General features: G+C 51.2%; 1 protein-coding gene across 1 annotated transcript in view; it reads right to left on the bottom strand.

The window, feature by feature from the left end:
• Cdh13 (cadherin 13) overlaps window positions 1-22993 on the bottom strand; it is an 862179-nt gene that overhangs the window by 264284 nt on the left and 574902 nt on the right. The window lies entirely within an intron of this gene.

The raw sequence follows: 22993 nt of genomic DNA, 5'->3' as shown, positions 1-22993 counted from the left end.
CAGACAGAGCTGGGTCAACACCGAGGAGCCGGTGGTGGGCGCAGAGCATTCTGCACAGGGAGCATCTGCGCTCTGAGCGCTGACGGGCGTGGTTTGGCTGATAACACCTGGAGGATTTCAGGTGGCCTGGATGTCCCTTCCCTGGGGCACAGGACAGCACATCTGGGAGCTCTATTCAGGACAGAGCACTCAGGAGAGCTGGTGACTGAGCCTGGGCAAGGCACAAAGCTGAGCGGCAGCCGAGGGTGTGGGGGACAGGCAGCACTGGGACCTGGCTGCCCCAGGAGGTGGCAGCAGCAGCGGCAGGGATGAGAGCAATAGCAACAGGCTGCTTTCCAACACCCGCTCCAAGCAGCGCTGCGGGGGCAGGAGATCCAGCTTTGACCCCTCGCACCTGTTTTTCTATAAGGAAATAAACAACAACAGAGACAGCAGCGCCTACGCTCTGGGATCTTTTCTTCTCCTTTTTCAGGTCATTCCTTTGGTGGCCACTGGAGTCCTAGGTCCGTGTCAAGACCTCAAGGTCTTGTCCAACAGGGCTCAAAGTCCAGCTCTGCTGCTGAGTAGCCACTGACCTTGGTAAAATCGCCCAGCCTCTATGCTTCTGGATTTTCTTTTAATGTCTACAATAAGAATATTACTAAGACACACACTTCATGTTGTGAAGATTCAATTATCATGTCTGTGAAGAATTTAGCAGAGCATATGGCACAAGAGGGTGTGTTTAGAAAAACCAGAGACTGCTATTGTCATCAGCAGTAGTGATGATACTAACAGACTGGCTCACACAACCACGTTTAAATTGTCTTGGCAGGCTTGGGACATCAGAAGTGGAGGTGCCAGCCAGCTAAGCCTCAGGGAGAACAAGGAGCCCAAAAGGAACAATCACGGGTTGCCTCGTTCAGTTCACACTAGATCTGGGCTCTGCCTGGCCTGTGCCCACCTCTAGTCCTGCATTGTTCAGGTATCTGTCAGGGCCTCTGTTGGCCAAGGATCAAGGGATGGATAACACCGGGGTATGAGATGCTCGTGCCTCCTGAGCCATGGGGAGGACCCAGGGTGGCCAAGTGGCTTCAGTCCAAGGGCTCCATTTGTGTGGACTCTGTCCTCCTGGGGAGGCTATTTGCACAGCCCACAGGCTGGGTGGCCGTGCTCTGAAGGTGGGCTGTCTGACCACAGGTGGCTGACTCTCAAGCAATGAGAAGCTGCCTGGTACAGCTGCATCTGAACACCAGAGAATCAAACCCCTGGTCTCCACCCCGGGCTCCTGAGGAGATGTCGTGAGAAGGAGAAGGGTGCTGTGCAGACATTCTGGATGCATTCTTTTGAAGTCTTTCTTCTGTGGCCCAAGACTCCCTCTGAGTTTCTAAGCTATCTGTTAAATCTTGTTCAAAGAAATCCTTTGAAATTTTCCAGTCTGGGGATGCTCCTTCCCTGCCGATTTCCTGCAGTGCCATCAGGCGGCCATTATAAGGGCCAGATGAGAAGACAGACTTGGCCCTTGGACACCATCCCAATCTAGGAAGCTAAGATTCGGCTTTACATCATACCTTTATAACAAAGCGCCATTCACATGATGTCCTGTTTACACGCTTGGTTTAAAGTCGAGGACTTTCAGAATGAACTGGGTACAGTCCCCCTTTGTTCATTCTAACCACGATTGTTCAAGTGCCTACTAGGTGTCAGGCATCGTCCTAGCTGCAGGGGACATAATGGTGAGTGACAGCAAACCCACAGAGTCCCTGCTCTCCCGGGGCCCAGAGTCCAGTGTGGGTCGATGTGAGTTTCCTCACAACATGGTGGCTTCCAAGTAGGACACCAAAAATAAGATTCCCAGTGAAAGAGGTGGAAACCACCTGGCCCTTCACAGCCTTGTCTCAGAAGGCACAACGTCACTTCCACGCAGTAGGGTCGCGTTGGTTATGAGCAAGTCCTTGGTCCACTTCGATCCGAGGTCCTCCCATCTTCAGTGTGTGGAGGTCCCGCCGATGAAGGCCATGCAGCTTGGGAGAGATTCTGTCCTCTTTGAAAAGGCAACGTGACCCACAGGAAAGCCAAAGGGACCCCAGTGGGCAAACTTATTTTAAACTAAAAGTGTTCTTAAGAACTGTCTTTAGTACACAGACTTCCAAGAATTACCTTCACTTATATTTATTTATAACCTCATCATTATAGAAAGAGCATATTTCAAAACACTTGACAACTTACAAAGTGCTCTTAATTGATCATCATAATAAGCCTGGTAATTATCAGGGCAAAATATTATCCCCACCCTGTTAAGACAAGAGAACTGAGACCCAGCTTCTCACAGCCACAAAGACAGACAAGGCAGGAGCTGAATCTAGAAGGAACCGAAGCATCTACAGAGACACCCCATCCACCGGGATGTGTCAGGGCAGAGGAGCATCAGGACTCACAGTCTGATGGTCTTTGTATCTTTTTCAGGGCACAAAGCAACTGAGCAGCCGTGGCTTTGAATGTTAGCTGCGTCATTTATACCAGAATATGAAAAAGCCATTGTTTTAAACAGCATCCATTATAGGCTGAATATAAAAAGACTATTTCCAAATTGCTTCCAACATTTTTTGTCCTCTCTTCCGCAAATAATTAAGGGTTAGCAACTTTAAAATTAATTCTAGTGGTATAGCTTTGCATCTGGCTTAATGGATTCCATAAATCAATCCCCTGAGATAAAATCTATTTGAAGAACTCCACTGAAAAGGTGCTATTTCAAAGACGGCATTGTTTTATTTCTCTCCTCGGGGCCGCAGCCTAAGCCCTCACAACCTAACCTCAGAGAAACTTTTTGCATTCATGGAGACCCTGTTAGAAATGCAAAAATGAAATTCCCAGGACCCACACCAGCCCTACTGTAGCGGATTGAATGGTGGATCCCTAAAAGATATATCAACATTTTAAAGAGGGGCATCTTTAGCAGACAGAATTAAATCAGAAATCTTGAGAGGAGATGGTTCTGGATTACCCAGGTGGGCGCTCAATCCAACGGCAGATGTTTTTCTAAGAGAAAGGCAGAGGGAGATTTGAGACGAGGAGGAGAGACGCTGAGAATCTGGAAGCAGAGCTTGGAGTGATGTGACTGTAAGCCAAGGGATGCTAGAGCCACCAGGAGATGGCAGAGGCAGGGCGGGTCCTTCCTCGCCCAGCAGAGTGAGCCCTGCCATCATCTTGACTTTGGATCTATCATTTCCAGAACTGGACAACCACTTTCATTGGCTTTAAGCTCCCAAGTCCTTGGTGAGCTCTTCCAGCAGCCCTAGAACAGGAAGGCCCTACTGGGTAAGCGTGGGGCCCAGCGGTCAGTGCTTAGCCCGAGTTCCTGGGAGTCCCGAGCACTCTCAGGACTGAGGACCAGTGCAGAGTAATCAGACACTGGCTGTGTTTGCGGCTGGCTAAAGACACTTTCAGAAGATGGCACTTTACAGAAGATAGCAGAGCCTCCCTGGGGCCTGTAGTAGACCAAGTGTGGGCACTGGGCACCTGGGGGGGGGGACCACGAGAGTCTCCTGGCAGGTGAGTGAGTTGCTGCAGTTGGTTCTCCTGAGCTTTCTCACTGGGATTTCTGCATTTGCAAGAGAGATTCTTTTGCTCGGCACGTGGATGGCGCTGTGGGATAAGTAGCCACAAGACTTGATTTCTGTGGCAGAGCTCTGAGGGCTCATTTGAGAAGCGGGACGAGAGGGTACAAGCAGCAGCTCTTTCCTCTCTGGTCGGCCGGCGCATGATGTCTTCCAAATGTGTGCTCAGAACTCATCAAATGCCTGATTCTCGAAGGTACAAGTGTACCCCTGGCGGAACTCCTAAGCTCTGGGCGGCATTAAATCCATACCTCGTTTCAAAACTCCCAGCTCCTACTGTCCAATGCATAATGCATGGGCTTCCCCAGCCTCTTCCTCCAGGTTCGTTTGCATATGAAGAGAAGCAGATCTTCTGAGTCACATCAGAGCAAGGCCCATGCACTCCCGGGTGCACTTTCTAGTGGTTTTCCAAATTAGAGCCTCCAAGGGAGACTGAGAGGCCAGAATGCATCCAGACAGAGTGAGAACAGATGGGCTTTGGCAGCTGATGAGAGGCGGCCTCTTTTCCTACCCAAGGGCTGAACTTCTTGATGGCTTAAATTTGTCCTAAAGACTGTGGGGTGTCTGTTACCAGTGGAAGCCCCTCTAAATCCAAGTGGTGGGTTAGCACTGTGAACCCCAGGCCCTGGGTGGCCCTGTCTGCGGGGAAAGGAATCCTGGGTGGGAGCAGCTGCCCAGGCCGAGAGGCATGCTAGGGGGTAAAGCTGAATGCAGGGCCCAGGACGACACAGGACGGCACAGGGCCCAGTTTGGGTCTTCAGGTTTTGGAACCAAGGCTGCTGGGCGAGGCACTCACGGTGAGGCCCTGGACAAATTCCAGAACATCGCAGAGCCTTGGTATCCTCAGCTATACCGTGGGACAATAACAGGCACTAGCTTAGAGGGTCATTATGAGGACCAAAGAAGCAAAGCCCAGGAAGTGCTGACGGTGAAGTCCAGCCACACGTCTGCTCCCCTCCTCCTCCCTGGAGTCACCCAGAGCAGCCAAGTCCCAGGGTTAAACCCAATCTTCCTTCAATTGCTGTGTAACCTCAGGACACCCATGAGCCTCAGGGCCCACCCCAGAACAGGCTGCCCAGCCTGTGATCTCACTGGTGGGCAGGGGTCAGAGGTGCCCTAATCCCCTGGGCAGGGCTTAACCCCCAGGGCCAAGGGTAAAAGGCATTGGCATGACTCACAGTAGGGGAAGGGCAGGGCTCCCTTCAAAGCACTGGGAACCCACAGGAGGGGTCAGCTGGCCTGTGGCTCCTGCAGACCCCTGCTTCCCTGTGCTCTCTCAGCAGTGACCCGGCATGTCACAGACAGGCACTGTGCTATCTCACCCTCCCCACAGCCCTCTGAGGCAGGGAATGGACCTCCCCACTCCACAGACCCTGAAACTGGTGTTCAGAAAGGTGAAATGAATCTCCACAGCCACGCGAAAGTGAATTAGAATCAGGTCCAGGCTGAGCTTGGTGTAGCCGCTGACTACTGCCCACCTCTGGGTGACCAGCACCTGCATGCGGCTACCTGCACCTGCATGCACCTTCCAGCAAGGGCCATGTGGGAGCAGAGCTCTGTAAGGACGCTTGGCCCTGCCCTTCAGTTTGGGAGGGAGGGGGGCTCTTGAAGAAGAGCCCGGTCACAGCGCACCCTCCAGCTCCAGGAGTCAAGCCTGGCCACCTGTTGCTGCCAGACGGACGAGCAGCTGGCTGGGAAGGAGGCCACGCCTCGCCATCAAACCCTCTGTACAGCCTTGATGGGGGACGGGGTGGCCACTGGCAAGTCTCAGGACTCAGTCTGGCCTCTTCTCTCCCGCCACGTAGCCTGTCCATCAGTGCCAGCCCCTCCCAACGCGCACGGGTCCTGGCTCTTGCCTTCTTTGCCGCTGTTTCTGCTGGGTGCATGGCATGACCGCCCTTCCCCCTGGGCCACCTGCCTCTGTTCTCATCCACATCAGTGCGCTCCAGACGCCAGCAGAGAGGCCCCACAGAACACCACCGAGAGCACATTACTCTGCTCAAACCCAGGTGCTCACCTCTCCCTGATGGCAAAAGCCAGGCTCGTTAGGTGCCTATTCAGATGTGATCCACTCCCCTGCTTCGTGCTTCTCCCCATCTACTCCACCTATCCTGCCTCCTTCCAGGCCTCAACACACCAGATGCGCCTCTCCCTCAGGACCTTTGCATGCACTATTCCCTCTGTTTGGGCAACTGTCCCTCCAATGATCAGGTGGCTCCTCTGTCACTTTAAATTGGAGCTGTGCTCAAAGCTAACTTCCTGAGACAAGCCTTCCCTGACCATGGTACTCAAATGACATGGCCTGTCCCTGTCCAGGCTCACCTGGCTCTGCAGCTCTCATGGCCTAAGACACCACATGCCTGCTCACCGTGCTTACTGTCTCCCTGCACTGGGGGGGGGGGGCACGTGCTCATGAGGCCACAGCCTGGCATTAGCAGCTGTTCATTAAATGAATGAATGAACATGTGCTTAGCCTCACCCAGCCCCGCCTTCAGTGGACACCACGCAGTGATACATGTGTGCCGTGTTCCCTCCACACAAGACTTTGGGCCAGGGAGTGGGGCCCTAGGGCCACCTTGGTTCCTGGAGGCTGTGGTGTGCCAATAAAGACGGACCACGTTTCTAGTCACTGGACTCTGGTAGCAGAGTGTGACAGGAGTTCTGGTCTGGCTTCCGGATGCCTCCTGCAGAGAAAGACCATCTCGGCTCACCCTACGCCTGCCGTCCTTCACCATGAACAAGCACACATGCTGGCAAAAGTCCCTCGGCAGCCGCTGCCTGTCCTCACAGCCCCTCCTGGAGGGACAGCAGTATTCCCACGAGAACATTTCCTTTCCCAGAGCACAGGGGCCCATGCAGAGCCAGCACCTGGCCCACCCAGGAGGCACGTCCACGGGCACCTCCTGCATTAGGGTGGCACCAGCTTCGGGTAACATGGTCTCAGGAAACAGCCCTGGATCTGTCCCTGTCTGGATGTTGGGGACACTGTGTCTTGCCTTTCAATAGTATTTTTTTTCTGGCAGGGAACTTCTGTGGCTCGTGAACTGCCTGTGGCTGTCCTGCGTTCCCAGGCCTGGGCACCCACCCCAGCCCTGTCTGCATCCTGCCCCCTCCTCCCGGGCCTCACCCTCCCTCCTGACCCAGATTCCCCCACCCTCCTGGGCAGCCCAGGCCTCCTCCTCCTGGAAGCTTTCTCTGGACCACACGGAGCGTTTCCTTTGTCTATTTCCTCTGTAATTTAAAGAGTGTGCCCCATAATTTAGCGTGTAATTGCACAAGCTCTTCCACTGCTATTCTACCATGTGTGCCGGTTCTGTCTTTGAGCCTGATGGTACCCCGCGTCGTCTTTTGCTGGTTTATTTTGCAGCCTAGGGCTGGGTCTGCGGAGGCATGGTCCCCAGTGAGGGGCTGGAGCTGCTTTCCGAGAGCCCTCCTGCCCCTGCTGAGTGACTCCAGGAGACAGCAAGAGCTCCTGCCTTGTTCTTGCTGTGAAATCTGCCTCCCAGAGCAGCTTCGGCGTTCACCAGGGGAGCCGTCACCACCACAGCGAAGGTTCTGGAATCTAATTTAGTTCTCTAAAATCCATGAAATAGCACGCACAATCTCGGCTCATTGCTTTCAAGAACTAACTTGTGTTAATTTTAATGGCAATCATAAATAATCTATAATATGAGTTATAAATAGAGCCAGTGCTCATTATGTGTAGCTCATAAGCCCTGTGCTATGCATCCTTCGAAATCAGTGATTAGATGCCTTATCTGTGCCCCTGCAGATGGGGACACTGAGTCGTTGGGGAGTCTAGGTGTCTTGCACAGGGACATGAAGCTCTGAGACACAGGGCAGGATGGCAGGTCACCCGGAGAAGACAAGAAGAACAACATGCTCAGGGTGGCCTTGGTAGTGCATGGAGCTGATCTTTGGTTGTTCTGATTATTGGGGATGTTACTGGCACCTAGAAGAGGTGGCATAGATGGCGATGTCCCTGAAGTTTAGGGCTCTTGCACTGTAGAGACTGCACCACAGAACTCTGGATGGCCTGGGGGCCTTCTCTTGGTGGGCAAACATGCCCTGAATGAAGTGTTTGGAGTCTGAGGGCAGCTTAAGGTTCCACTCAACCCTCTTGCAGAGCTGCACAGATGGCACTTCACGGAACACAGCCTGTGGTGGCAGAGGGCTTGCTTTCTGTTCACCTCCAGAGGTCACTTAACACAAGGCACAGCTAAGCGTCACTTGAGTGACCAACGTACGAGAGGCCCGGGTTCCTTTGCTCTTGTGGCAGATGTGATGTGTTCATGGGGGTTTCATGGGAAGACACTTGGGTTCCACAGTGTCATCATATCTTCTGGGCTGGTTGTACTTGGGCATTTACACATTGACCTAGACATTAGAAATTATTTTCCCTCTGTTTCATCCTTGGGCTGATTATTTTGTTTTAAAATATGTGTAGACAGGTTTAAATTCAGACTGGCCCAGAAGGATGCTAAGGAGCATCTTGGGAGGTATGGATCAGTCTCTCGGGGTCCCTGGCCAGTAGGTGGTGGAGGCAGCAGAGGCCACAGACTCAGCCCCAACAGCACATACCATTTTTTGGTCCCAATGACACAAATTCAAATTCAAGGTTCGAGTCAGGAATCAGGAATGCAATATTCGAAAGCTAAGCAGAGCAAGCTCAGGTGCAGGAAATGGGTGGCCAGGAGCCAGGCCTCTGCCTAGGCAGCGGTCAAGCGGTCAGCTCCAGTGGGCTTGATTGGCACCTGCTCAGTGGCAGGTCTGAGAGCAGACCTCTTCCTGGTCTGAGGCTCTTTCCCCGCTTGCTTCAGCCCCTGTGCAAAGAGCCACCTCACCAGAGCCTGGTCATGCCCCCGGGGAACAAGGACTATGACCTGACAGTTTGAGAAGCCAGCAGGAAGCAGCAGAGCCCAGAGCCCTGGGACTCTGAGTGGGGAGAGCGGATGGATCAGCTGTCACTCATGGGCAGACCCTAGAGGACTGGTGCCCTGGCTTTGTTTACTTAAGAGTAGCAAAGTGGATATTGGCCTAGCTTGGTTGGGGTACTCCCTGGAAACTGAGGACCATGAGAGATGGCCACCTGGGCTGGGGACGCTGGACACTGAGAACAGCTTTGCTCCTGACTCTCTAATCTCTGCCTGCCCAAGAAGGATGGTGTGGGCAGTCCTACCATGATGAACCTCGCTGCCTCGTTTGGCTTTGGGCACTGAAATTTTGAGATGAAGAAGAAACCCCGGGCAGAAGGCAACGGAGGGAACACATGAATAGAGAGTGAGATGCCCTTGAATTTGGGGACTGTGTTGATCATGGAAGGAGCTGCCGAGGCCGGCTGCCAGCTAGAGTGTGCTTGGCACTGCTCCAAAGAACGAGAATCAACCTGACCTTTCTGACAGCTTATCCAGACCCTGGGGGGATCTTCCAGGGCCGGAGCCCCTCGACAGAGAGGGCTTCACCGAGACAGACCCAAACCTCCACCAAGAAGAAACTCCAAGGAAGAGGCCCGTCTGCAGATGCGTACACATGTGTCTACACATAAGGTGCATGCATACCTGCCTAGAAAGCATCTGCAAGGATGCGAAGCAGCATCAGGAGTGGGAATCTCAGGGCGATTTTAGGTTCTTGGTTTTGCCACACGGACTTTCCTAAACTTCTACAATGCCTAGGTAATATTTGTGTGATGATATTTTTCTTTGATTAAACAAATAAAAAGCAATTACGGGTTCCAGATGTGTGCCTGAGTTTGAGAAGCAGCATTTGAAGCGCTACCTCTGGCTCCCTGGAGAGAAGCAGCAGCCCTGAGCCTGAGCTCCCAGTAGCCCCCGCCCTCCCCTGTCCTGCGGTGCCACAGGCCTCTCATGAACCTGCTCCATGTGGCAGGAAGGGGTTAGAGTAGGACTGAGCACTTCTGAGTCTCAGCTTCACACCAATGTCTGAGGCTTTCTGGAGTGTTCCACGCTCCTCCTATCCCCACTTAGCCACATCTGGCCAGACCCCACTGCCAGGACTCAGAGAGCGTGGATTTTGCTGGGAAAATTGCAAGCACAGCTAAGCCCCTAGCAAAAGCCCCAGCTGCAGGCTGCGGATGGAAGCTCCTTCCAGCCCAGGGGAGACTCTCATCACAGAATGAATGTAAACCAACGGCAGGGCCTGGGTCCCATTAGTCCAGCATCAGGGAGGGACATCAAGCTCTGAGGTCATCGAATACCATCTGAATGCAGAACACAAGGCAATGTTCTCTGCACGGTAAGAGGCCACTCATTTTTCTCAGCTGAAGGAGCCAGGGCACCTTAGTTCTCCAACTCAGATGTACCCTGGGAAGTGCAAGGAATGCAGGTTCCCAGGCCATAGTTTCTGAAGACTTTAATTCACTGGGTTTGAGGGGCCCTCTAGAATTTGCAGTGGATAAAGATCTCTCACTAGGATACAGCGATAAGCTAAGTTACACCATGAGGAAGTGGCCAGATAAGAAGTCCAGAAAGTAGGAAGTTAAGCAGAATAAATGATCGGACCTCAGCAATCCAGTATCATGTAAAAGTAAAGGATGGAAAACGTGAAAGATGGAAAAGTAAAGGATGAGGCAGAGGTGGGGGAGGGGGGCCATGGCACTGGGTCTCTAAGGCCGCAGAGTTCATGGGGATGGGTGGCGTTAGCACCCAGATGCCTGGGCGTCTTTAGCTTTAAAGGAACAACTAATTGTAAGGGATACCTGTGGGCCAACTGAGCTGATTTGCTTATAGAAAGAAACAATTTTGGTGCTGGGGATGGAACCAGGGCCTGTGTACACCAGGCAAACACTCCACCACCAAGCCACGTCCCCAGCCCTGGAGACTTTTAACTAAGGAAAGCAGTTTTGAAAATAGCATGCAGCATGATGCTGTTTCATTTTGTTCAAAGATATATAACACACATGCTTACACACGTGCATACACACACGTACACACCCCCCGCTAAGAAGCTGGAGGGACCACATTAAGACTGCTGGTCTCCAAGTTCTTACTTTTGCTTATATGACTTATCTAAATTCCTACCAAGCACATGTGATGGTTCATAATAATAAAATTTTTTAAATTAATAAAACAAAGACGAGTCTGGGTGAGAAGCAAGCCTTCCAGCAGTTTCTTAACTTCCTGGGGAAGTGGGATCACCTGGGGCACCCATCGGGCTGGCTTCTCAGGGTCCCACAGCTTAGGGACTGTGTGCAAGGTGGGCTTACAGATGGACTTGGTCCTTCCTCAGCAGCCAGGTTGAGAACCTCTCCCTCAGTCCAGCTCTGGGGGTCTGGGTCACATCACGGGGTTCCCCTGGGCAGGCCTGAGGACAAGCCCCAGGTGACAGTGTGCTGCTGTCCCTGCCACACTAGGGACCCAATGTGGCGGGCAGACAGGAAGACACCTGGAGCCTTCCCAGAGAAACACCTGCCGTGCCCTGTCAACAGGTCTGCCCTGGAGACATCTGGACAAGGGACACCAAAGCAAACGTCCACAACAGCCTTCCAAAGACTGTGAAAAGGCCTCCCGGGGCAGGGTGCGAGGCGATAGTGCGCGGTGGGGACTGTAGCGGCTCTGATCCAAATCGGCAGCTGCTGCTGAGCGCCGAGAGTCTTCAATGAAATCTCATTTTGAAAACATGGCACAGTTCAAACAAAATAAACCTGCCAGCCAGGCCAGGCCTCAGGCCGGGAAAGTGCCCTCCATCTCACTGAGAGTAGGTGTCACATTTACGGGGTTTTTCAGCCGCCGAGTTCCAAGGTGGAGTTTAACCAAAATCACTTTTGCTGACATTGAAAGCAAAAAGCCTACATGACAGAGATTTGTGAATACTCAACTCCTTTGAATTACAGTGAACACGATGAGAATTAACTCCAGTTGGCACTTGGACATGCTGTGTAAACTCTGTGTCCCAAGGCAGAGAAAGAGGCCACAGGGGGGAAGGGTGGGGGACTATCTCAGGGGCTGGCGAGTGTCCTGAGAGGGCCAGGAATCGGACACCTCTTCCCTTTAGCTTCTGTCCACTAACCATCTCACAGGTGGACGTTCTAAACCACGTCCGAGACTTGCCCTGAGCTAAAGTTCTTGAGATTCGGAAGAAAAACCTATGGAAGCTCCACAGGCAAGCTGACTGCCAGGCTCTTCATGAATCCCATTTACATTGCTCACCTCCCTGATTTCTCACCTTTCTGATTTCTCGCCTCTCTGATTTCTGAGCACTGTTCGGGGGAGGCCTGCTCTGTTCATTTACTTCAGGTTTTTAACTGCCCAGGGTGACAATCCTCCGCAGGACCACGCCACTCCTGTGCTACATCAGAAAAATGCACCCAAGAGCCAGTATCCGTCTAGAGCTCCCCCAAGGCCCAACCTTCCAGAGCCACAACGACGTGGGAAACAGGGACCAGCAGACACCTGCCACAGGTAATTAGTTCTCAGTGGAGAAGGAAAACCTCAGCCCACCCCGTGGGCCTCTTCCTGCCGGGGCCTCGGCTCTCAGCCTCAGGAATCACACAGCTAATGGGGGCGCCCACAGTGTCACAGGTGAGCCAGGGACAGCTGCTGGGGTTCACCTGGGTGAGTTTCTGCTGTGGACACAGGAGCCTGGTTGACCGACTGCCCGTGTCTGACCTTCCTCTTTTGACCTGGGATGAGTTGAAGAACACAGGGATGTAGTCTTCCTATCTTTCCTTGCAACTGGGAGTGGGCGTGGAATTCAGTCCCAGCAAGTGCAGTGCGGCCCAAGTCTCTTACAGCAGGGGCCGAACAGGGGTGTTAGAGGGAACCTGGGCTTCCCAGGCTCAATGGCCACGAAGGAGCAGGCAAGGCTTCTTCCCATTTAGGAGGGTGTCGGCGAGGCCACCCTGACTTCATTCCAATCAACGTCGGCAGCCCCCAAATGACTCCCAAATTATCCACGCCACCGTGGTCAGAATTTTCATCACTTGTAGCCAAACACAGTCATGAAATATGTGATTCTTCACAAAATCAGATAAGAATACAAACTCTTTCCTAGAAGCACGTGACCACAGAGAGCATGGGGGCCCTATTTCACAGTAGAGCCTGGACCCTCAGTGGCGGGCTTTATGGTAACTGTCTCTGGACGGGGCAGATGCTCTCTTGAGAATCCTGTTCCTGTGGCTTCTAGGTACCTCTCTGTTGCCCGAGTGTCAGTATCACACCCAGAGAACTGACCCAGAGATATGTTTGCTTTCACTTAAGGGAGCCGTCACTAGCAAGTCCCATTTGATCGTGGGAAGACATTGAGGTCCCCGAGCAGGTATCTCTGCCTCCGACAGTCCAGTACCCTGGGACCCCACTCCTCTGTGGCCAAGCCCTGATGCTGGCTTTATTGGGTGGTTGACTTTGGATTTGATCAAGAGACCGTTGCTGCTGCTCTCGGCTAATCAGGGTTTGTCAGGGAAGGACCTGGGACCCTGAGTCCAGCCCCACTTTAAAGCCAGCACAGCTGACATTTTCTCAACACGTACGTGTTTCCAACTAGCTTGCCCGCCCAGCCTGGGAGGTGGGCGCCACTGTGATTGCAGATGGGCGACAGGTTGAGAAAACCACAGTGACTATGAAGCATCCACAGCGGCACCTAGAGAGGCTGGGTCTAGAATCTGGGTTGCCTGAAGCTGAAGGTCAAGTTCTACAGGATTATGATAAGCTACATCTTGATCACCACCCAAAGGCGCTCAAAATGGGAGGGGTCCAGGTTAGAGAGAGGCCGACATATAACGTCTACCAGTCCCATCTCCTTCCTTCAGCCCGTAGGAGATGGTGAGCCAGCTAGGAACGGCAACCATGGCTAGGTGCCGAGGCTCCATGTGTGCCCCATTGTCCTCAGCCTCTCTGCAGTCAGGTGAGGCCACATGACTAGTCCTGGCTATGGGGCTGAGAAGAGATGTGACATGTTTCATTCCTGGGCTGAGCAAGGTAAGAGCGGAAGTCACCCTGATCCCTCTTCCCATGCATGAGTGACCACAGAGACTGCATGTTCTGTAAGCATTAGCTGCCAGATCGAGGAGGGCAGTCCTGCCCTATCGGACATCATCAAGGAATCATTTTGTCTCATGAAGGTACAGAGGCTGGGTTTGTTTGTTACTGCGGCATAGCTGAGCTTATCCCGAGAGATGCTCAGGCTATCTCATGTGGAGCAATCAAGCAAAAGTAGGGATTCCAGACTGGAAGCTGTCATAATAGGGTTTCATTTATCACTGGGGCCACTCTGCATCCAAATCACAGGGTGCCTTATCTGCCTAATGAGGCGGACAACTTCTGAGCATTAACAAGAAGATGTTACTTGTGTTGCAAAATTTGGCACTACTTAATGGAGACAATGATCCTCTCTAATTTCAACTAATACTTCCAGCTGCAGTCTCTTAAGAATTTTGTACTTTCGTTCGATATTTTCATAGGGTGAAATGTTTGCGAAATATATGTATAAGCATCTGCATGCTAACGGATGTAATTTCATGACCCATTACACTCTCCATACCAGTGTGGAGGCAGTGGGGGCTGCTGCATTGGGAACTGGCTGGTGTTTGCCAGCTGCCTGGGTTTAACAATGATCCAGAAGAGCTTATTGGGGATAAAAATAAACAAACATTGGTTCATTAAAGTACTTACTGAGCATCTACTATGTGACAGACTCTTTCCTAGAGGGCGGCCATACCATGGTAACTAAGACAGAGACTCTGCCCGTGGGGCTACTATAGAATAGATAGAAAAACAGCCGCCCAAGATGCTGGGTTGGAGGGCTCAGGGGGCGCCTTGCACATTGCGGGATGTTTGGCAGGAACTCAGCCCCTAAGCTCTAGATGCCAATAGCAGTCCCCAGTTATGACAATAAGAGCCATCTACAGACATTACCAAATGGACCCTGGACCTCGCAGGGGGAGGGGGCACGGCCAGAATCTTTGAGAACCACCGCTGTAGCTGGGGCAGAATGGGAAGGGACATTGCTGGGACGGCAGGGTGGCTTGACCTGGGCCTGTAGGTTGGAGCGGCCTGACTTGCCGGTTTGCGTGGCGGTGATGCGGGAGAGTGTCCCTCTTCAGGGGATACTCAGTGGAGCCCTGAGCGGGAGGGGCCTCTCCAAGTTTCACATGGTGGGCAAGCCTGAGGTGGGGATCGCGAGCCGGGCCCTGAGGGTGCTTTGTTCTGTTCTTGAGACTTTGCTCTAAGTTTGAAATCATCTCAAAATACCAAGCTTTCACGAATGTACCCGAATGAAGCAGGCACTCCGTGTGTGTGTGTGTGTGTGTGTGTGTCTGTGCGCACGAGCCCGCACACACATGCAGGAGCCGGGCTGCCACAGATCAGCTCGACACACGGGCGTCCCTGTCATGTCACACTTGTGAATTCAAGTGTAAGAAACTCCTGGGCAGCGACTGCAACCTGCAGAAGCCACAGACAGGTGGGGTGACCTCACGAGGGAGGGGCTCGTCTTCCCCCGCCTTATCCCCTGTTCCTGGGTCCAGACATGGGCAGCCTTGACCTGGAGTGATTTGGCCCAGATAGACCATCGGGGTCACAGCAAGCTCCTGTGAGTGCTGGAGTTACGGAGGTGACGTGGGACGGGGTGATGTGCAGGGTGGTGGCTGCCTGGTGACTGGGGAGAGGGGGAACCTGTAAAGAGTTTACAGCTTGAAGGGCTCAAGACCCGAAATCCAGAAGAGCCGCGTGGCAGGGTTTGGAGGGGTCTTGCTCATGTGATCTTGGCTCAAAGAACCGCCGGGGTGAAGGGAAGGAGTGCGACCCTCCAGGTCACGGCCGGCCGTAGTCAGAGAGGCCTGGGAACACCCAGAGGCAGGCAGGTAGATGGGAGGCTTTCAACTGTACCTGTCGTGTCCCATACCCTAAAACACACCTGGGGACAAGAGGAGAAGGGACGGGCTGATGGAGGGTGGCCCGTGAGGGTTAACTTCCTCCTCCTGCTGTTTGAGAATTTTAAGCAAACATAGGAAAGCACAAAGAGCAACAGTGGGAGACTGTGCCCCTCCATCTGGGATCGCCACCTGTTAGCCTGGCCACCTTGCTCTGTCCTTATTTTATTGAAGAAATGTCACATTGCACACCAAGCCTGGTCCCTTTATCCACCGCACACTGTCCCGTCCCTTCACACTGTGCATGTCCTCGTCTGCTTAATGTCATCTGAGGTACATGTTCACTTCCAAGGACATTGTATTTATTGTTTTTTATATGTGCAATGTATAACTTTAAAAATTAATTATATCACATGGAATATGCTTTAACTTGGCTTTCTCTTTTTGAGCTCTTTGTTAACTTTACTTATGCATAGGAACATTATATATAATGATTATATAAAGTATTTGCACTCTCTCTGCAACATTTATATAAACTGACTTAATGTATAAACAAAATATTTGGTTCATTCCTTTGAATTATAATATTTTTAATAGTTAATTTTTTGTACTCCATTGGCCCATTTTTCTCCCAGCTCACATCAAAGCAACTTCGGATTTATTGCTTTTCAAGCAATGCAGCAATGACTGCCTATGAGCGTCACCTTGTGCACACGTATGATCCTTCCTGAAGACTGAGAAGCCAGGAGATGGCAAATATGTGGTCTTGTCATTTCAGGAAGGCATCTGAAAAATCCTCCTGGGATCGTGCGGTACAGCCATTGGGAAAGGAGGGTGGGCCAGCAGCCTCTCAGGGGCCTTATAACTGGTGGTCAACCTCTCCCACCCCTGCCCCCGGGGTTTCTAGGCAGAGATGTCTCACAGTGTGGCAGAGCTGTGACTGTACTCACTTCAACATCCACCCAGCCAATGTCTCCCAGCGCCTGTGTACCAAGAGCCATGGTGGACACTGGCCCACAAGAGTCCACGGCACCTGCACAGCTCTTGACACACAGTTGGCATCTGAGGAACATGTATTGGCTGACACTGGAGAGAGATGTGGTCGCTGCCTCCTACATCAGACAGAGCTCTTCATGCTTTGGTAGATTCAGAGAGCTGCCTGTGAGTGTAAGAGATAAGAGGAAGACGAAGAGGAAATCTTTGAGTAATTTTGATTTGCATTTCCCTAATTGCTAAAGATGTTGAACACTTTTTCAAACATTTGTTGATGGATTGTATTTCTTCTTCTGCAAAATGTCTGTTCAGTTCCTTGGCTCATTTATTGATTGGGTTGTTTGTTTTTTTTTGGTGTTAAGTTTTTTGAGTTCTTTATGTCCTGGAGATTAATGCTGTCAGGTTCATATGGTAAAGATTTTCTCCCATTCTGTAGGCTCTCTCTTCATGTTATTGATTGTTTCCTTTGCTGTGAAGAAGCTTTTTAGTTTGAATTTGTCTCATTTATTGATTCTTGATTTTACTTCTTGCATTATAGGAGTCTTGTTAGGAAGTCAGATCCCAGGCCGACATGGTGAAGATTTGTACCTACTTTTTCTTCTATTAGGCACAGGGTCTCTGGTCTAGTGCCTAAGTCTTTGATCCGCTTTGAATTGGTGCAACCACTGTGGAAAGCAGTATGGAGATTCCTCAGAAAACTTGGAATGGCACCACCGTTTGACCCAGCTACCTCACTTCTCAGTTTATACACAAAGGACTTAAAATCAGCATACAACAGTGATGCAGCCACATCAATGTTAATACAGCTAAACTATAGAACCAACCTTGGTGCCCTTCAACAGATGAATGAGTTAAATATTAAAAATATATATATATATATAATATATTTAATCCATTATATATATTTAATCCTATAGATAGATAGATAGATAGATAGATGATAGATAGATAGATATAGATGGATAGATAGCTGGGGTCACTAAGGTAGTAGGGAAAATATCAGGAAGACCTTCATGTCTGCTACCTGGGGAAAGCCAACGCAAAGAAAAATAGAGCAAAATGCAGGAAGAGCACCTAGATATAGCCATCCTTGAAGCTGGGGTTGGCATTTTAAATGAGTCCATATAGTCTTTTTCCTGCTTAAACTCACTGGGGCTGAGTCCCCAGAGATCCTGACAACACTGGGCCTGACTTCGCCTCTCTCGCCTGGATCTCACGAGCCCTCCCAGCGCCTCTTTAGTCCCCAGCACACCTGCTCTCCTGTGTTCTCAGATCAAGCCTTAACCTTTCACATCTTTGTACTGTTCCCTCTGCCCACAGCAAACTTCCTGCTTATCCAGAGGGGATTACCCTAAATCTTAGCTCGCCCACCCCTTCTACCTAGAAGCTTCCAGATCTTTTCTCTGCCCCCTCGGCCAGCCCTGGACTTGCTTTGTTCTTGTCTTCTTGGATATTTTACTCATCTCTCTCCCTGTTCTCAGCACCCAGCAGACTCTTCTGAGTGTACAGCGTTCAAACCTCCCTTCCTCCATTCACCCCGAGCTCCATTCCAGAGCTGCCCTGTCTGCTCATCCCCAAGGTCCCAGGGTCCCCCAACTTATTTCCTTGCACACCACAGAGACTCCACTGGCGTCGGTGGGATGAGGACAATCTGCCATCCACACACATTCTGTTCCACCACGGCTAGTGGCTGTGTCACTCCACACTCTGACTGTCCTTGCCAAGAATTCAGAGACAACCACAGCTGTGTGCCAGCCTCCTATGGCCTGGACCCCCGGGCGGGGGGGCTCAGCTCGTCTTTAAAAATTAATTAGTTCATTAATTAAGAAGCATGCTTATTTCTAATTAACCAGACTTCTATGTAATGTAAACAGATCACAAGTAACTAAACAGCTTCGCCCCGCTCATCATGCGCCGGGGAGAAATACTGGGAAGCCGGCTCCAGCTCCGCCGCAGGAGGCGGGGCTGTGGCTTGCACGGGTGGAATTAAAGGAACTAGAGAGGGAGTGTGTCAGCTCCCAAGCCCTACCTAGCAATGAAATCCCCGCTTCCCTGTATCACTACAGCCTTTCAGAATGTCTGGAGATGCAAATCCCCACAGCGGCCAGAGAAAGAGTTGATTCAAGCTCTTGCTCTTCAAGCCCATCCACACATGCGTGTCTGAAAACACACACACAGACCCACACGTCTGCATACACACACATGCTGCTCACGTGGCAATGTGGCCACATGGGGATGTTCTGAACAGGATCTGGCTGGTTTGCAGAGGTGGAAGCAGCAAATTCGCACTAGGAGAAGGTGGAGCTTGAGGAAGACAGGAGGCTACATATCATAGATTTGATTTTTTTTTGGGGGGGACTGGGGATTTAAGGGTCACTTAACCACTGAGCAACATCCCCACTGTTTTTGCATTTTATTTAGAGACAGGGTCTTGTGGAGTTGCTTGGGTTAGTTGCTCAGCCTCGCCTTCCAGGTTGCTGGGATCACAAGTGTGCACCTCTTGTGGGCGGCTGTCATGGCTCCTGAGTGAGACCTGCCTGAAGCCATCAGAGGCAGAGGAGCCCAGAGCCTGTTGATGGACTTCTGCCTCCACGCATCTCCCTGGTGCACTCTCCGCCTCCTGGAAGGGCTGAGAGTCCCAGCCTGACGTTCTTGACACCTCGACAGTGCCAAATGCACGACCCAGGGAACCCCAGTCTGGAGACTGCTCCGTACACGGATATTACATCACCAGGTCAGATGTCAGTGAGCCCAGCAGCGTATACGCCAATGGCCGACTTCATCAGAGAAGAAAATGTGGCCTCTTTAGAGATGTGAATAAAACACAAATACACTCCCCACTTTCCCAGAAGCAAGCACCTCTTCAAACTTAGAAACCAGTGAAATATGGCTTGGAATCTCTTGGAAGGCCACACAGTTCTTTTCTCCCAGTAGTGAAACGGATTCAAGAATACTTCCACTTTGAATACAATACAGGTGTATTTAAATAAGCCTGGGGCGCAATGTTGGTTTTTCCAGAATTTCAGAATTTGTAGGTCAAAGTGCTGGACTCAGTCTTTTTCCTCCATTTGAATCATGTGAACCCCATCTTTGCTTTAGGAAAAAGTAGCAGAGCTTGCAGGCTAATGTGTGGGTGTGTCTGTCGCTGACCCCTCAGCCTGCCAAGTCACGCTCCCTCTGTCCCTGGAGGCTGGCTTGAAGGACCACGCAGACCCTTGACTCCCGGTTGGGTTTAGGGATGAGGAGGGGGGTGGTCGAGGTCAGAGTGCTGTGTCCCCCCGCACCTGGGACGAGCTCCCGCTGTGGGCCTAGGTGACCCTCTCCTCACAGGCCTTAACCTCCCCTACCTCCCCAGGCCCAGGATGGCATCAGCTCTGTCCTGACTGCCTGAGCAGCTCCCGGTCCTGTGCCCCGGGCCACACAGGGGCCTATGCTTTGCTCCTCTTTGTGAAACAGGCCCTCCTACAACTGCCCGAATCCAACCATGCCATCTGGTCCCTAGCGGGGTGCTGACACACACAGAAAATGTTTTTCAGAATCATTTTTAAAACATTTGCTCAATATCATGGGAAATAACCAAATACTTCCACATTCTGGCTTTGGAAAAGTTTTCAGAGCTAAATTTAAAATTGGTGATAAAGCTCAATTCTATCGATGTGACTATGAACTCTTTAGGGAAATGATCTTAGTGCTTTATTTCTAAAATTGTACAGATTTTCATAAAGATTCCATTTGGCTCTACGAAATGTCCACTGCTTGGCTTCCCTAGACCCACATCCCCTGGGCAGTGAGGGCGCTCTGTGCTGTCACCCAAGCACAGTTAATGCCATGACCTGTCTGTCTCAGAGAGAGACAAGGCAGCGGTGTTTCTCCCTGTCTTCTCACGAGGGCAGGAGACCCAGCCATGAAAGGTCTGCATCCCTATTTCTACTCTGGATCTGGGGCAAGAATGGCACAGGGCACAAGTTCTGTGCCAAGCACCCTGACACGCAGAACTGGGACGTCTTGGTCTCAAATGACACACAGGTGAAAGGAGCAAGTCTGGGGTCAGACTCCTGGGGTTTGAATCTCAGCTTCCCCTCCCCTAGTCCAGGGACCCTGGGGGGACACCCCACCGCCCTGGGACTCAGTGCCCACACTCATAAGGAACTGAACTGCCCTTCCAAGCCTGTCGCAGAAGTGGAAATGAGTGAGCGTGCGCGTGCCAACTGTCGCACAGCGTAGCCCACAGCGACAAAGGTGCATCCAGGCCTCACGAGCAAAAGTGCTCTAGACACGCACACAGGAGGGTCTGGACCACCGCAGACAGGGCCTTCTGCCCTCCCAGTCCTCCTGGGCATGCAGCAGCGAGCCGAGCAGGGCTGGGAGACGCCTGCTTATGCCTACTTTGTTTTCTGGCCTGAACGATCTGTACCAAAGTCCAGTGTCACTGTGTATTGACCATCAGTGTACTTTACATTGACTTTAAAACTCCACCCTAGTTCTAAGAAGGGATATAGTCATATTCATGGGGAGAATATTGTAGGCCTTTCTTAGTTATGTATCAAAATAAATAGATTGAAAGAGCAAAAGGTCATTGCTGTGCCACCTTGGATGATCTTGATGCCAGCAGGCGCACACGCGGCTTATGTTAAGAGACTGCTCTTGCAGATAAGGCTCCCAGGTCAGGAGAGACGAAGGGGCACAGTAGGTCAATGGGAGGACAAGAGGGCGGGTGGGAGGTTGAGGACCACTGATGTGGGAAAGAAGTGGTGGATGGTGAAACTAAAGACACAGGGAGAGGAGGGCGATGGCTGAAAGAGAAGGGCCCCGGAGGGTCGGGGTGCAGAATTACGGGCTCAGCTAAGGGGCGACATGTGAGGATGGAGCTGATGATGCAGGAGTTCTAAAAGCAAGATAGGGGAGAGGCAAGAGGCTGAACATGCAGAAAACAGGAGGGAGCTAAGTCTGGGAGGTCATTTCTGAGGGTCTCGGCTCTGTTCTCAAGGTGGAGTTCAAGGACGCCTGCAGGGTGGGGGTCTAGGGGAGTGGGTGGTCGAGCTCACGTTTCACCTTGACTTTGGCTACACGATGGATATTTTGTGTGTGCAACAAACAAACCCAAGAGTTACAGTTTGGCAACGGCTATTGTTCCTAGAGAAAGGCTGTTGGTGTGGGTCATAGGAAGCGACCTTAGAGAAGGTGTCTGTGTTGGATGGGAGAGGCCTCAAGATGAGCAGGGATCTGGTCACACTGAAAGGGGAGGCAGGTCTGGACCCGTGTGTGTATAGTGGAAGGTGCATTCAGGAAGGCACAGCGGCCTTTTTGCTGGGAAGATATACCACCATCAGAAAAAGTCAATTTTCAAACGTTTCAGAAAAAAAGACCACAACTGGGAATGTTTGAGCTGGCTCAGAAAAAGAGTTGAGGAGTGAAAGACACATCCTGAATTTGCCTTGTAACAAGCAATCAGATTATTTCCACAGTTAGTTACCATGTAGGAAAGGAAAACTCTAATGGAAAAAGGATTTGGGACAATAATACATTAAACACACAACACATCTGCTTCATATTGTCTCACACGCGCATGTGGAATTATGAGGGTGCAGGAAACAGGACATGTGAGGCTCAGGCCATTGTGACGAGACTAACTGCTGAGCTTATAAAATAAGCATAGTAAGGTCCATATTAAAAAAGCATTTCCATGAGTTTGCAGATCACCAGATCAATAAGCAAAATCAATTGTATCTCTATTTAATGGCAATGAATGATACAAAATGAAACTAGAAATAATTCAATTCATAATAGAATCAAAAAGTAAAATACTTAGGAATATAACACGGCAAGACTTGTATGTTGAGAACCATGAAGCATTGGTGACGAATATTCAGGATATGAGCACGTGGAAAGGCATCCTATGTCCATGGACTAGAAGTCCCAATTTTGGTAGAAGAGCCAAGCTCTTTGAATTGATCCACAGATCACAACACAATGCCAGTCGAAATCCCACTTACCTTCTATTAGTTTCCACGGAACTTGACAAGTTGATTTTACGATTCCTACGAAATGAATTGTGGTGACGACCCCATCCCATCAATGCCCTTCAGAATAGACGAAGGATCTTGGAAAAAAAGAAAAGCCAGTCCACGCCACACGGTGCCCTGACTTCCTGGCAGTGACGGCTGTACTTATGGAGGATGAGGATGCCCTGGAAGCTGGGGGCCCTGGAAGCACCGCTCAAAGGAAGGGAAACGTGCGCCTGCCTCGGGTCATTGTCCCGACGTTTCTCAAATGGTTAACGCGGAGTTACTTCAGGGGCCAGAAAGCCAATTCCCAGATAGCACTCAGGAGAAAGGAAAAGAGGCCCGACCCTAACTCACCCCGAATGTTCACAGCGCTGTTCCCACTCACAACACAGCGGTGAGGTCCCCACCCACCCCTGGGTGAGTGGTGAATGCAGTCAAATAACGAAAACTCCAGGGGAAATCTGCTCCATAGATCTTGTTGAGCCACATCAACAAACGACGTCAGTGCAGATGCGACAGCATGATGCGCCCGGAGGACTTCATCACAGAGGGAGAAGGGGTGGGGGGACCTGTGC

Source organism: Callospermophilus lateralis, chromosome 18, assembly GCF_048772815.1.
Source record: "Callospermophilus lateralis isolate mCalLat2 chromosome 18, mCalLat2.hap1, whole genome shotgun sequence".
Classification (NCBI taxonomy): domain Eukaryota; kingdom Metazoa; phylum Chordata; class Mammalia; order Rodentia; family Sciuridae; genus Callospermophilus; species Callospermophilus lateralis.
Note: the sequence above shows the minus strand (reverse complement) of the source record. Positions and strands in the feature narration are given on the sequence as shown.